Genomic DNA, 14,769 nt, shown 5'->3' on the forward strand with positions numbered 1-14,769 from the left:
TGGCTTGCTTCCCCTGGCTTGCTCAGCTTGCTTTCTTATAGAACCCAAGACTACCAGCCCGGGGATGGTACCACCCACAATGGGCTAGGCCCTTCCACTCTTGATCACTAATTGAGAAAATGCCTTACAGCTGATCTCATGGAGGCGTTTCTTCAAGGGAAACTCCTTTCTCTGTGATAACTCCAGCTTGTGTCAAGTTGTCACACAAAACCAGCCAGTACATATGCATACATACACCATACACCTGCCCCATCCATCTACACACACACACACACACACATTCTATATTTCCATGCACTCATCTATCCAATCTTCCACCCATCTCTTCATCCTCTTTTCCATCCACTCACCTATCCACCCATCCACCCATCTATCCCTTCATCCATTCTTCCCCGTATACATACACCCTACCAACCATCCCACTCACCACGCCCATCTGTACCACGTCAGTTTTCTTGAGAGTCCAGTTGTAGCCTGTCTTACGGCTGACTTTTTGGTACTCTCTGGGTTCTTCTTTATTTCCCCCTTCTCCATTTCTTCTTCTACCCTAACCCCCTAGCACTAGATAAGAGAGGGAAAAGATCCCTGGATAAAGGCAGGGGCTGGAAGGGGGTGACACTATCATCAGACTACTTCCTGCTGGTTAGGGATGTTAAGTTCCTTAGGGCAAGTTTGATCTTCACCGTTTGGGATATTTAATTTCTTCTTGTTATTTCCTCTTGGCACATGACTACTTAACAAACCACAACCAGCAACAACCAATAACACATCCTGCCTCTCGGGGGCCCTAACATTTATACACCCTCTAAAAAAAATCCCCAGAATTCCAAAATTCACACAACTGCAAAAACTGTCTGCAGCTGGAAAAATTACACCTTTGCCAGAGCACAAAGCAAATCATAGTCAACTGCTGTGGACAATCTGAAGCAGACCCATATCCCATATCTGGGATTAAAATGAAACTAGATTCTTATAATACCCCCATGCTTTTTAAAGAAACCAATATTCCAAAGTTCTCATTGCACATAATGACTATTGATAGATTGCTAAGAGGCTCACAAGTTCCATAGCCAGCCAAGAACTAGGGGAAAGAACATACACGGTCCCCAGAGAGCAGCAGCCTTGCCTAGGCCCATAAAGATTCCCATAGCAACTGAGAAGAGAGGTGATCTCTTCCCCTGTGTGAAAAATGAAGGTGGGAGAAAGGAGTGGAAGAAAAATACAGACAGAGAAAAATGAAAGGCCTTTTAGAGAAGTGGGGCCATGAGTCAAATGAACGAACCCAGTAGAGGTTTGTATTTTGTCAAGTGTCCTGTGGGTGGAGGCTAGAGTGTGCAGCAGTAGTGGATAAATGTTAAATTATAATTTCTAGAAGGCAGCAATGATTTTTTTCAGCAAAGTATTGCATAGGGTATACTTTTAAAAATTCATTGTGCATTTAAAATTCAAACTTAATTAAACTCCATTTCCTCTCTTTCTTTTTCCTTACTCCCTCCTTCCCTCCTTCCCTTCCCCTCCCTTCCTTCTGGCCCCCTCCCTCCCTCTTCAACTCTAAGGTCGCAGACAAACCCAGACTCTCCCTTTTATGGATAGGGTGGCCTCAAGTGGGCAGCTTGACCCCTTTGGAGCTTACCTTTGCCCTTTGTACAATGCGGATAATGCCAATGTCTCAGAATGTGACTCACATGGTGGCTGGGCCTATTGGCAGGACTACAGGGTACCACAAGAGGCTTGGGGATGTGGACTGTAGGGCACAGGCTTCAACCAGGAACAGGTTGTACTCAACTTCAACATGCCTGTAGGCAATTGGGACCCCAGGGCCAATCACAAGCTGTCATTCGCCCAGAGCTGTCCACAGGTTGAAACAGGAAGTTCTTATGTGTGTGATCCTACGTGGGGCCAGCGCTGTGCAGACATCCAACACGAGGGGTCTGGGAGCACTCCCTTTGCTTTCAGGCCATTCTGACCCCATTTTCTTCTTCTCAGGACCAACTCACCCCCATTCACCCCTGCAGCGACTGCATCTGCCAATGGCTGCTGACCTTCTCCCAGTCCTGGTGACCCTTGCTGACGGAACATAGAGATGTGTACGTTTTTAAAGGGCACCTCAAGTAGCCATGTTGAATCTGGCTATGAGATAAGACAGATCTGAACTTGAACTTGACCAGTGACATCTCAGTAGCATGTGTTATACCTGTGGGTAGCTTGCTGATGCCCTTGGAGCCCTTGTCTCCTGCTAGGAAATGAGTAGCCATGGCTTAAGGTTCAGCAGAACCAGTTGCTGTGAAAAAACACCTTAGCCACCCAAGGACCCATCAGAGTCATCACCGTCACGGGCGCATGGAGCCATTGTCCACAGCTGAGACTCCACACCCACAGGGACGGGCTCTGTCCGAGGAGCTTCCTAGCGTTTAGATTCTGAGGAGCGAGAGATAAGACTGTAAAGTGTCCCCTCGTGGTAATTTGGTCTCCAGCTCGTTGCTTGGTTCAAAACACCAACCCACCTGCAGTGGTGGGTTACATTTACATTACAATTACATTTACATTTACATTTATAATTCATAACAGTAGCGAAATCACACTTACGAAGTAGCTGCAGAAATAATCTTATGGTTGGGAATCACCACAACATGAGGAGCTATATTAAATGTTGCAGTCGGAGGTCGTCGTGATGACATGTAACTGGTACATCCACTGAGAGTCTATGAACCAGCCAGCTCTAAGCAACTCCAACAGCAGGGACTGGTGAGTCACATACAAGAGGTCACATTCATCCCACCCTTGTGTATCACTATCCCTATAGCCACAAGATGGCTGCTACAGCTCCAGGGGTCACAGAAGTTACTTTCACATGGAGAAATGATCTCTTCCACAAGAGTTACTTAGTGTCCTAGCTAGGGTTTCCATTGCTGTGAAGAAACATCATGACCAAGGCAACTCTTATAAAGGCAAAAATCTAATTGGGGCCAGCTTACAGGTTCAGGGATTCAGTCCATTATCAGCATGGCAGGAAGCATGGCAGCTTCCCGGCAGGCATGGTGCTGGAGGAGCTGAGAGTTCTGCAGCTTGTTACGAAGGCAAACAGAAGACTCCTGTCTTCTAGGAAGCTAGGAAGAGTGTGTCAAAGCCTACCTCAATAGTGACACACTTCCTCCAGCAAGGCCACAACTACTACAAGGCCACACCTCCTAATAGTGCCACTCCCTGGACCAAGCATATTCAAACCACCACAGTTAGTTGTCAAATTGACAGAATCTAGAATCACTGGAAATGTGGGGCTCCAGGAACGTCTGTGGGGCATTCTCTTGATTGAGATAATTGGCTAAGGAAGACCTGCCCACTGCGGGTGTTGCCATTCCCTAGCTGGGATCCTAGACTGTGTAAATGAAGAGCTGCCCCACCAGGACCTACTAACTAGGCAACTGATCCTCTGACTTACAGACAACCCTGAAGCAGCCATGCCCCACCAAAGGACCCAGGAAAGCAAGTATCCTTAAGAACTTTAAAAAATTATTTGAGGTACACATGAGGAGGATAGAGGAGCTCTGTAGTCGATTCTCTCCTTCCTCCTTTACTGGGGTTACAAAACTAGAACTCAGGTTTGCTTGGCAATCGCTTCTACCCACTGAACGATCTCACCAGACACAGCAGCTATTTATCCTTCTGCTATCTCTCTGTCGCTGCCCCTTTCTGCCCCTCTTTGTCTTTCTTCATCTCTCTGTTTGTCTCTCTGCCTTTGTGCCTGTGGACTTCTCTGTCTTTGTCTCCATCTCTCTGTCTTATTTTCTGTGTCTCTGCTGGTTTCTGTGTGTCTGTATTTCTGTCTCTCTCTTTCTGTCTTTGTCTCTGCCTATCTCTGTTTCTCTGGTTTTTGTTTTTTGCTTTTTTTTTTTTTTTTTACTGTCTCCCCTGCCCCTCATTCTTATAGACAGCCAACAAGTCTTAGGTTTTGTTACCAGTGGACACGCCTGGCTCCTGTCTCTACAGCAGTGGTTTTCAGTTTGTGGGTCACAACATATCAGATATTTACATTACAATTCATAACAGTAGCAAAATCACAGTTACAAAGCAGCAGCAAAAATAGTCTCATGGTTGGTGGCCACCACAACATAAGGAGCCATATTAAAGGGCTGTGGCATTAGCAAGGTTGAGAACCACTGCTCTGCAGGATAGACCCCTAAAATCAGTTGTTGTTTTGGGTCCCCTCAGAGACTGGGCTGGCTTTGGTCTCCATCCTCTCTCCTTGGGGTGTGACCCAGCACCATCTCACACAGCTGTGCCAGGCTAGAGACCCTCTGATCTGGGTTGTTTGTGTTTCCTGAGGACAGGAAAATTATGTATACTTCAGTCCTCAGAAGAGATGGTCTCAAAAACACATACCAGCACACACACGCAGGAAGAGGCTTCCTCCTTACACAGGTACGGGCTGGAGCCTCGGGTCTTTCCTGTGTCTGGAGGCAGGACATAGGCCACTCTCCCCTACACTCAGGAGCTGTGTACTGTGAGTGTTCAGGGGAAAAAGGTATGTTTGAGTCTGTCTCCATGACATCTCTTTACTGTTCAGCCCAGTATATAAAGCAATTATACACATGCACATGTTCACACACACACATAGCAGAGAGGCAGGAATATTACTTAATTGCTTCCCGTGACCCCCCCCATCAACTCTAGAAGTGCTTCTCTGTTACAGAAAATTGGAGTGTGTGTGTTGTTTGTGAGTGTGGTGTGTGTGTGTGTGAGCATGTGTGTATGTGAGAGTGTATATGTGTGTGTGTTTGTGTGTGTGGTGTGTGTATGTGAGAGTGTGTATGCATGTGGGTGTGTTCTTCCTGTCTTTGACAGGACACTTGAGAAAGCACAGGTCAGATGTCAGAGGAACAGACACACACAAGAGCTTGCACAAGTTTCTCGGCTTCATTGCCCAAAAGGCCACATCTCAGCACATGGAAAATTTTATGTTTGCAACCGAAAAACAACCTGTCTCTCAGGGATGTCTGTTCAGGTCCTGTCAACATCCTCCCTACATCAGAAAAAAAGCCTGCTCACTCCTCTACCCCACCACCCCTCATGGGAGTGTGTGTGTGTGTGTGTGTGAGAGAGAGAGACAGAGACAGAGACAGAGACAGAGACAGAGAATGTGTTTGTGAGCAAGAAAAGAGTGTGTGCAAGAGAAAGAGAGAGTGTATGTGTAAGAGAGAGACAGAGAGGCAGAGGATGTGTTTGTGTGCAAGAAAGAGGGTATGCAAGAGAAAGAGAATGTGTGTGTGTGTGTGTGTGTTTTGCTCATTGACACAAGCAGAAACTATCCACTTGTCTCTGTCCTCCCACATGCATCATATGAGTTTCTCCAGGTTGAAAACCACCCACATTCACGAGTTATCTGTCTCTGTAACCCAGAACACTTAACAGCCCACATGTGTCTCTGGAGTTCCTGGGTCTATCCAGGCAGAAAAATGGCCCCACAGTCTGAACATGTCTGAAACCCCCTGTCACGAGGCAGAATAAACCACTGGCACACACAGAGGCCGACAGTCTGTCAGGCTTACAGCAAGAACAGCGTGCGTATGTGTATCTGTGCTCTCCTCCCCCTGTGCTCACAGGTATGCACCATGCACATTCACAAACACTCTGAGAGAAATGTCCCCCTGCCCACCAAGTGTGGCCAATTAAAAATGGACCCTCTTTCAATTCTCGGCTCCTAAGAATCTCTGGGAGTGTTTGCAGAAACGACCTCTCCCTCCTGAATGGCTTCGGCTGGAGCCCTTCCTGGCCGGGAGAAGCAAGCCACCCTCACACAGAGCAGGATTTACAAGAGGCAGCCCCACCTCATTCCCTTCCCACACCTGGCAACTGTGTGTGTGCATGCGTGTGGAGAATTGTTCCTTGGTGGTCTCGCTCTTTTGCAAACCAAACACCATCTTTCTCTAGGCAGAAAATCTTCACTGTCCCTCAACTCTCTGTGTCTTCATCTCTCTGTCTCTCACACACTCAAGGAAGGAAGTTTCTTGTGAGACAAGCAGGCTACTGGGGCAGGGGTAGGAGACAAGGAGGTGCAGGGTCTGTGTCACTGGAGAATGTGTGTCTCCAGGCAAAAGTGATTTCCTTTGTCTTTCATAAAAGCCCCTCTCTGGAGATTGGCCGTCGGGGCAAAAAATATTTCCTTCTCCCCCCCCCCACACACCGGTGAGGGGACAAAGGGAGAGAGAGAATTGTGCCTGTGCTTGTGGTTGTGATTTAAAAAAAAAAAAATCTGTGCTGAGCTTACTCCCTGAATATAGTAGAAAGCACATTATTTCTCAAGAAAGAAAAAACACCCAACATACATACATGTGTGTGTACACACCAAGCAGTCGTGTTCTCTGATTTTGCCACTTGGAGAACAGACAGAGGCTGTGTCTTGTGTCTTGGCTTGCAGAGATTTAAAAGATGTTTATCTCAGGTCCCGAAACAAAAATTTCCATTTTCACTCAGAAATTCACTTTTTAAAAATCACCATGCAGAACACCCCCTCCCCATGAGAAACAAAAGCCTGTTTTCCCACACACACCCCTCCACAGGAGGGGAGTGTGCACCGGGGAGTGTGCACCGCCGTGTGTCAGACCCCCTCTTCCTGCAGGCAGAAAAACAAGCACTGCTTGTCCGTACGGGGGAAACGTACACAGAGCCTGTGCAGATGCAGCCACACGGCCTCAACGGATTCACACACATGTGTGCCCCTGGGCAGCCAGTCTGTGTCCTCGTGGCTCTGTGGACCCCACTAGAAGAGCTATACTTTATAATTCCCGGCTCACAGACACACAGTGGCTTCCCAGGCAGAACAGATTTTGTGGCTGTTGTTCTCTCCCTCTAAAGCTTCTCATCTCTGGAGAGGGGTGTGGGGAAACAGGCTTTTGCTTCTCATGGGGAGGGGGGGTTCTGCATGGTGATTTTTAAAAAGTGAATTTCTGAGTGAAAATGGAAATTTTTGTTTTGGGGCCTGAGATCAAATAACTCTCCTTCCCCCAAATAACACACATGAGATGTGAGCACACAGACCTGACACTGTGTGCTCATGTGTGTTTTTAACCGAAAAGTATCATTCCGAATCTGTCTCCCATGAGCTGAAAAACAAACAAAAACAAGAAACTAGAAAGGTACTGTTTTCTAAATGAGGAAAAAAATCTTTCACCACTCTGTCTCTCCATTGTCTCTCTCGACACACACACACCATACACACACACACACACACACACACACACACACACACACACACACACCACTTAGGTCTCTATCAATCCCCTACCCTCTCATTAACTGCACACTTCCGGAGAAACTGATGAAGTACGCATTGCGTGTGTGTGTGTGTGTGTGTGTGTGTGTGTGTGTGTGTGTGTGTCTAGGCAGAAAATGTCCTCTTGGGAAGATTTCCACTACTGCAGCCAAGAATCACACACCAACTTGGAAAAGCACACGTACACACTCTGTCTTCAGCTCCAGCCTTTTTTATGTATGCACAAAGACACATGAAATGTGTTGGTTTGTCTCTTCCTGCACATAAGAAAACATTCAAGTGTGTGTGTGTGTGTGTGTGTGTGTGTGTGTGTGTGTCCTTGAAGAAAATTAATCTTTCTCTTTCCCTGTCACACTCTCCCTCTGGTGAAAAAAATTACGGTTTCTTGCCCCCTGCCACTGGCAGTCTAGAGCGGGCAGGAGCTGTGAGGAGCTTCTTTAACCCTTAGCTGGGACTAGAAGCCTGAAAATCCCAGTTCTGAACCTCCAGGAGGAGGGGAAGGGGGCTTGGGTCTCTTCTGGTTTCCTAACAGGTACATAGGTTTTCTACACCCCACTCCCACCCTGCCACGCACACACATATCCATGGTCTATGTGTATTTGCACCTCTCTCTCTCTCTCTCTCTCTCTCTCTCTCTCTCTCTCTCTCTCTCTCTCATCTTTTTCTTTCCAACTGAAAAATATACTGCGTCATTGTCCAGGCCCAAAGCCTGTGCTACAGCACACGGTAAGCTGTGTCCTTCCTAGCACAAGGGGACTGCAGCACATCTCTCTGGGGCCCCGACTACTCACCCCCTAACAGTACTGGACCCGGGGATGGGGTGGGGGGCACGGTAAAGGGGGGAACTGGTCTGTGCCAAAGAAACCACAGGGTCATGGTACTCTGAGGATCCCTCCCTGCTAGATGCCACTGCGCAAAGGGGACGGGACTCTCTCACCGCCCACCTCCCTTCCACTGCAGTGCGGCTAGGCTCAGATTCACTCAGATCACTACCCCCCAAGAACGCTGGGCTGTAAACAGAACTGACAGGTTGGGGAAGGGGTCTCAGCCTTGGTAGGGTAGGATCCCCACAGAACCTCCCCTCCCTCCCAGGCCCCCCAGCATCTGGCTTCTGTAGGGGGCCATGCTGTCAGTCACAACTTTTGCACCAGACCTGGACTGAGAGCCAGGCAGAAAGAGGGTCCGCAGTCCCAACGGTATGCGCCTCCCCCACTGGCCTCGCTCACTCGCTGCACAACAGCGCATTCACGTGGCCGCCAGAGTAACTGCAATCAGGCAGTCTGCCTCAGGCAAGCCGTTCCCGGAGATAACTGTTCTCTCATCCAAAGGGCCTCCAGTTCGGAGCCAAGTCCCCTGCAGTTCTTCCTGGGAAATACTCTTTCCTACGGGTGTAACGGATTTTTCCTGAAACTTCTATCAGCCTTCCCTTTTGTAGTCAACCAGGCCCTGCCTCGTGGGGTTCAGACAGCCTCCTTGAGACACTCAAGAAAACAGGCTTGTTTCAAATCTCAAGTGCTGACGTTTAGGGGAGAAGGTGAGGCTCCCAACTAATGGTCTAACACATTTGCCCCGTCCCGATCCCCACCCCAAAACCAAGAGCCGGACCTCGATGATTTACAAGGGAAGCTCTACTGTGTAGTGGAGCCACAGACTGGGCTCCAGTTCTTGCTTTCCCCTTACCTGAGTAAGGGAGCAAGCCATTTGCCTTCAGGCGTCTCAGCTTCCCTATCTCTACATGGATGGAGCGCTGCAGTGAAGGGGATCCATGAAGGCAGACAAGGTGATGCAGAGGACATACAGGAAGAAGCCATAGCAAGACACAAGTCCCAAGACAGGACTTTACTGGCCTCCTTCCTCCAACCAGGTCCCACCTCCTATCTTTGAGCACTTCCCAACAATTTATGGAGGCGTGAATTCTCTAAATTCTAAACCCTTGTAGCCTGTCCCTGGAAGCACCATCACAGATTCCGTCCCACCCCCAAAGGTAAGCTATGACAGACCTCTGTCACATGGGTAATGTCAAGGGTCACAGCTGAATTCATTTGGCTACAAAAGGAAACAGAGCGTTTTCTGTTTTGCAATGGTTGTGTGCCTACTGTATTCTGCAGCAATGCTTGAGTGTCTACTGTATCCTGGGCCCATGCTCCATCCTGAAATCACAACCACAAGTCCTCAGAGAACTTCCTCTGTATCTGTGAAGTGCCTGCATTGGTGACAGCAGTCCCACGAGGGAGTGTGTCGTTAGCTTGCTTCTTAATCCTCTTTTCCCCTCTACTTCTTCGCCCAGTTGGGTGCCCTGCCCGCCCCTCCTGATGTCTGACTTTTGACAGGTGCACACATATGCATTTATTTATTGAACGCACTGCATGGGGTTTTGTTTCTAATGTTCTTTAATTTAGAAGTTCATGAATGTGCATTGAACTTCTTCATACATAACATTTATTTGTTTTTGACAGATGGTGCCTGGGTGGAAAAAAATTATGTTTTTCAAATCTAGGTTTTGTTTGGGGGGGGGCTCTAATAATGCCTCCCAGAATAAGGCTTAGGTTCTGTTGGTTATAATTGTGTAGGACTCGTTTTAATTATACACACATAGGCTCAGAATACCACCTAGGAAGCTAGGACAAGGGTGGGGGTGGCACTCCGGTGACAGAGTACAAGCTGTTTTGATTCAAGAGCGTGGTGGTACTCGGAGCTGGGTGTGAATGAAGGGTCTGTGGTGACAGAAGCAGGCGGAAGACATGGTGGAGGGGGTAGGGGAGAGATGTCTCCAACCTCACTTCTTCAGGCAGTGGGAAATATCCCCAAGCCTCACCTTCAGTTTAACCATATCCGCCGCCAGCTTGCCGTCAGTAAGAGCGAAGCCAAAAAGGTCACAATTGCTCACTGTCAAGCAAGTGATGTGTGCCTCGGGGCAGCAGGTTCAGGCGTGCTGGGCTCTGGTCTTCTCATGTTGCTCCCTAACTCCAGGCTGGAAGATGGCTCATGCTTCCAGAAGAGGGGGTCCTCTGGATCTTAATGTCTGAGCTCTGGAGTCATTGTTTCACCAACAGGGAGGGAGCAATGTGAGACAGCTGACGAAGACCAACATGGACCCCCATCCAGAAGAGAAACGGAGTTGTGTCCACCCATGGGTCCCAACCATGACCTGCCATCTCTCTTCTTGACCATGACTTGGCACCAGTTTTCAACTTCAACTCCAGCATGCCATGCACCATGTTGTTTTTGAGCCATCTTTAAAAGTGAGCCAGAAAGTTTACACAACAACCCAACCAATCATGTCTTGGGAAAGGTGTTAATGTGTACAGCTGTGTGTACAAGCTTCTGTCCATGTGTGTAGATATTCACACACATGCATGTATGGAGGCCAGAGGACAACATCAGGTGTCATTCCCCAAATTCCACCCACTTTGGGATCTCATCTCCAACCTGAGGCTGGTAGATTCAATTATACTGGCTGGCCATCCAACTCCAGATCTACCTGTCTCTGCATACATTGCTACATCTAGATATTACGTGGGTGCTGGACATCAAACTGAACCTCCCCAGCCTCATCGGCCTCCACCAGGCAGAACTCATTGGAGACAAGTGTATTCATCAGAAAGAAGAGATTCCTCTAATCAAGGAGACCTCCATGCGCATCTAAATTCTTGTCAGTGACCTTATAAAGCAGTGGGTAGAACCTTCTAGATTACCAACAGCCACAGAACTTGACAAGCTTGGAAAGAAACAAGAAAACCTTGTTCCCTCTGTCGACTGTGAGAATAAAGCAAACCCATTACCCAATGGGTTGGGAAAGAACGAAAGAATGCTTGTAGACTGGAGAGATGGCCCCGTGGCCCCGTGGGTAAGGACACTTGCCATGCAAGGATGCATCCTGGGGAGCTGAGTTTGATTCCCTGGACGCTATGTAGAGAGCCACTCCATGCTGTGGTAGGTCCCTGACCCCCTCACCCCCAGATAACAACAAACAAACAAAAAATATCTACAAGAAGATAAAATTCCTGGTGGATAACTGGGTCTACAGCACATTCAAGTAAGATGAATACCAAACGCTCTGCTGAGGCAACAGTTAAGAGGACCTTGTCTTTCCTGAGACTGACGTCTGAGATATTCATAGAGATAAAGTTTAAAACCGACATCTATCTTCAAGTCCCATTAATGAGACAGAGGTGGGGGCCAGGGCAAAAGGGAGAGAGGTTGGCTTTTAAAGTAAATGTAGATGGTGATTGTTTGAGAGGCCCCTAGCCTCCATCAAGAGCAATCTAGAAAAAACCTGTCAGGAGGATTCATGTTGGTTCAGCAAATAAAGTTGCCCCTAAAGAAGCTGACTAGTGTTTATTCACAGCCCCCAGGGTGGGGGCCAATGTGCCTGCAGCGGGCTAAGCTGAGGTAAGCATGCGGGGCCTGCCCACCGTTGCCTCTGCTGTCAGCACCCGGCTCATTTATCCTCTTCCCAATGTTGATGCAGAATTGATGCTTCCGAGTATCTGCCCTGCCATGGCTGACTGCCCCTCATTGGAGAAATCAGGCTCCTATCCACGGTTGCCTGGATCAAGGGCCCTCTCTAGGCCCCCCTGGCCCTAGTACAGAAGCTGTACCAGCTGCTGGGGCTTAACCCTCCCCACTCCCACCTTCCGCTTCTGGGAACTGACTCAGCATGGCTGGATCCTTAGTTTCCCATGAAGACATGTGTCACAAATTGTGGCTCCATCTGGGCCTTCGCCCCAAACAACCGTATCATGAAACGGGGTGAATATGGCTAGCCCTCAGAAACAGGCCAGAGGCAGGGTTGGCCCACAGTTGGTCAACCAAGCATGAGACGTGGCCTCCTAAGCAGAATGAGCTCTGGACAATCTTCTCTCTTCTGTCCTCCCTGATGCTCATCCCTCCTCCTCTGTCCTGGGCTTGGTATGCCTGTGTCCAGCTGCTGTGTCTACATTCTGGTTGTGGTCCTCCCAGGATGACCATCCCGGCCTCCTCACCCAAGTCAAGGCCTGTGGGAAAACTCTGTGGTTTCTCTTTGGGGAGGGTTCTATTCCTACCTAATCACTGTCCCAAAAGGAAATTACCTGGTACCAAGAATGGCAGTCTGTGGAAGTGGTCACCATGTGTCTGGGCTGGGATCTGATCTGGGTCCTAAAGAGCTTGCGGCATCTCCCATGCAAAGGAGGTAGCGACGTGTGAGAAGGAGCACTCCTTCTTTCCTGTGTACCAGCACAGGGCAGCCCCGTTAGGTTGTGTGAAGCCTCAAGTCTGTGACAGGATCTTTGAATACACAGATCGCCCTTCCTCATCGACCACTCTCAGGTATGCTGGGCGCTGAGCAGACATGGGGTCCAGAGAGCAGTTGGCAAGTCAGGGGCCTCACGGAGGGGAGCTCAGGACCAGTCAGTCAGCCCAGGCTCCAAGGCCTATGCTCAGGCCTGTGTCCCCTTCAGGGGCCTCACCGAGAGGAACTCAGGACCAGTCAGCCCAGGCTCAAGGCCTCTGTGCAGCCCTGTGTCCCCTTAACTCTCAACCCCAAGGGCTTTTTCTTTCTGTCCACCCGTTTTCTTTTCTTTGTGTGTCTGTGTGGGGTTTGCCCTTTCATGCATGGAGAGTCCAGTGTCTTCCTCAATGACTCTGCCTTCTTGTTTTGTTAATTTTAGTTTTTATTGTTGTTTAGGGTTTGGGGGGGGGGAGTTGTTTGTTGTTGTATGTGTGTGTGTGTGTGTATTGTGTGTGTGTGTGAGAGAGAGAGACAGAGACAGAGAGAGACAGAGACAGAGACAGAGACAGAGAGACAGAGAGAGAGAGAGAGAGAGAGAGAGAGAGAGAGAGAGAGAGAGAGAGAGAGAGAGAGAGAGAGAGAGAGAGAGATTGAGAGAGAGAGAGAAGCAGGCAGACAGACGCACAAAACACAATCAGCCAGCCAGCCTGACTGTGTAGCCCTAGCTGGTCTGGAACTTGCAACATAGACCAAGCTGGCATCAAACTCCCAATGGTTTCTGCCTCACACGTGATGGGATTGAGATTTAAAAGTGTGTGCTCCCATGCCTGGCTATCCACCTTATCCTTGGAAACAGGGCTTCTCACTGATCCTAAACCTCTAGCTACGCTGGCTCCTCAGTGAGCCCCAGCAATCCTCCTGTCTCTGCCTCCCAGCACTGGAATTACAGGAATTTAACACTCTTTCTGGCTATCCTACCACCTCTGGGAATCCAGCTTGCTTCCCATGCTTCCTGGAATGCCCTACCAGCTGAGCTATCCCACATACCCCAAGGGCATCTCATTAAAGCTACAGTGGCTCCTCAGAAACACTTAACAGTGCTCTGACCCTTCACAATGCTTGAGGGGCCACTTTCTGGTAAGGCAGGCTGTGGTGACAGAGACATTTTTAACTGTCACCTTTAGCAGAGGTTAAGGGTCTTTGAGGCTACAGGGAACATCATCAGCCCGTTTTACTGACTGGGGAGAGGTATGGTGCCGTGCTCAGGAACACATCTGAAGAGAAGCAGGCCAGCTTGAACTCTGACTCAGAGGGCTACTGGGTCCTGCCTGGAGTGTGCTCACCTTAGCAGCCACCAGCTCTCCACAGGACCAGAGGCAGCCCTGGAATGGCCGACTCAGACCCTCAGAGAAAGAAAGGCTTTCTGTGCAGCTAACCGGATCAGGCTGGATTTTCTTGGTTCTCTGAAGCAAGTGGTTTGAGCAAACATTTGAAATTCAGGGTCAGGGGACAACCCCCCTTTGGCATTGATGTCAAGGGAATTTGTGGCAAACTCAGAAAAGGCTTTTAGCCTGACAAACCTCACCTTCTTGGGGCACAAAAGAGCAACATCTGAATTTCCATATGTTTTTTTAACATTTAATAACCTGGAATCTTCAGCTCCTAAACATTCTGCTAGAGCCAGTTTCTTGCCTGTCCCTTTCCCTGTGAGACTTGGCAGACGATTCCAGATGCTGCATCTGTGGCTGCCATGTCAAGGGTCACCTTCAAGATGCTCAGAAGAAACCCCAGGATTCAGGAGGGCACCTGGGCAGCACCTCTGCCTGTTGCTCAAATGCAGAGTCAACGACTAGCAAGATCACAATGGGCTCCTGTCAGGAGAGCACCTGTGGACTATACTGCAGGAAGCCTTCCCAACAGTTGGTCTGTTGTACTGGTTTAATATCAGCCTGGAAGCAGAACAAAATGGCCTCAGTGACTAGATGCTGTAGTGTGAGCCCCCAACCCCAAACCCCAACCCGGAGTTCTCCATCCATGAAACCCCATGTAAAGGGGGCTACAGCGCTTCATTTGTTAAAGCAGGGCTCATGGCTAGAGAGACAGAGAAAAAAATCCGGGTTTTCTGTTTTTCTGTCTCGGAAGGGTAAACAGACCCCCCCACTTCCAGCTAAGCAAAGGGAGAACTCTGATCCCCACGCAGGCAAGGTAAGTGGCTCCATCCGGTCTTTTGTTATTTTTTTTTTCATCACTGTGAAAAACAACCTCAGAACATTGAAAAAAAAAAAAA

General features: G+C 48.8%; 1 long non-coding RNA gene across 1 annotated transcript in view; it reads left to right on the forward strand.

The window, feature by feature from the left end:
• Positions 1-8,290: 8,290 nt before the first annotated feature.
• LOC116091507 overlaps positions 8,291-14,769 on the forward strand; it is a 15,148-nt gene continuing 8,669 nt past the window's right edge. The window contains exon 1 of the long non-coding RNA XR_004119055.1: positions 8,291-9,254. This is a non-coding gene — a long non-coding RNA (uncharacterized LOC116091507). The remainder of the gene's footprint in view (positions 9,255-14,769) is intronic.

This window comes from Mastomys coucha, unplaced genomic scaffold (genome assembly GCF_008632895.1).
Source record: "Mastomys coucha isolate ucsf_1 unplaced genomic scaffold, UCSF_Mcou_1 pScaffold15, whole genome shotgun sequence".
Lineage (NCBI taxonomy): Eukaryota > Metazoa > Chordata > Mammalia > Rodentia > Muridae > Mastomys > Mastomys coucha.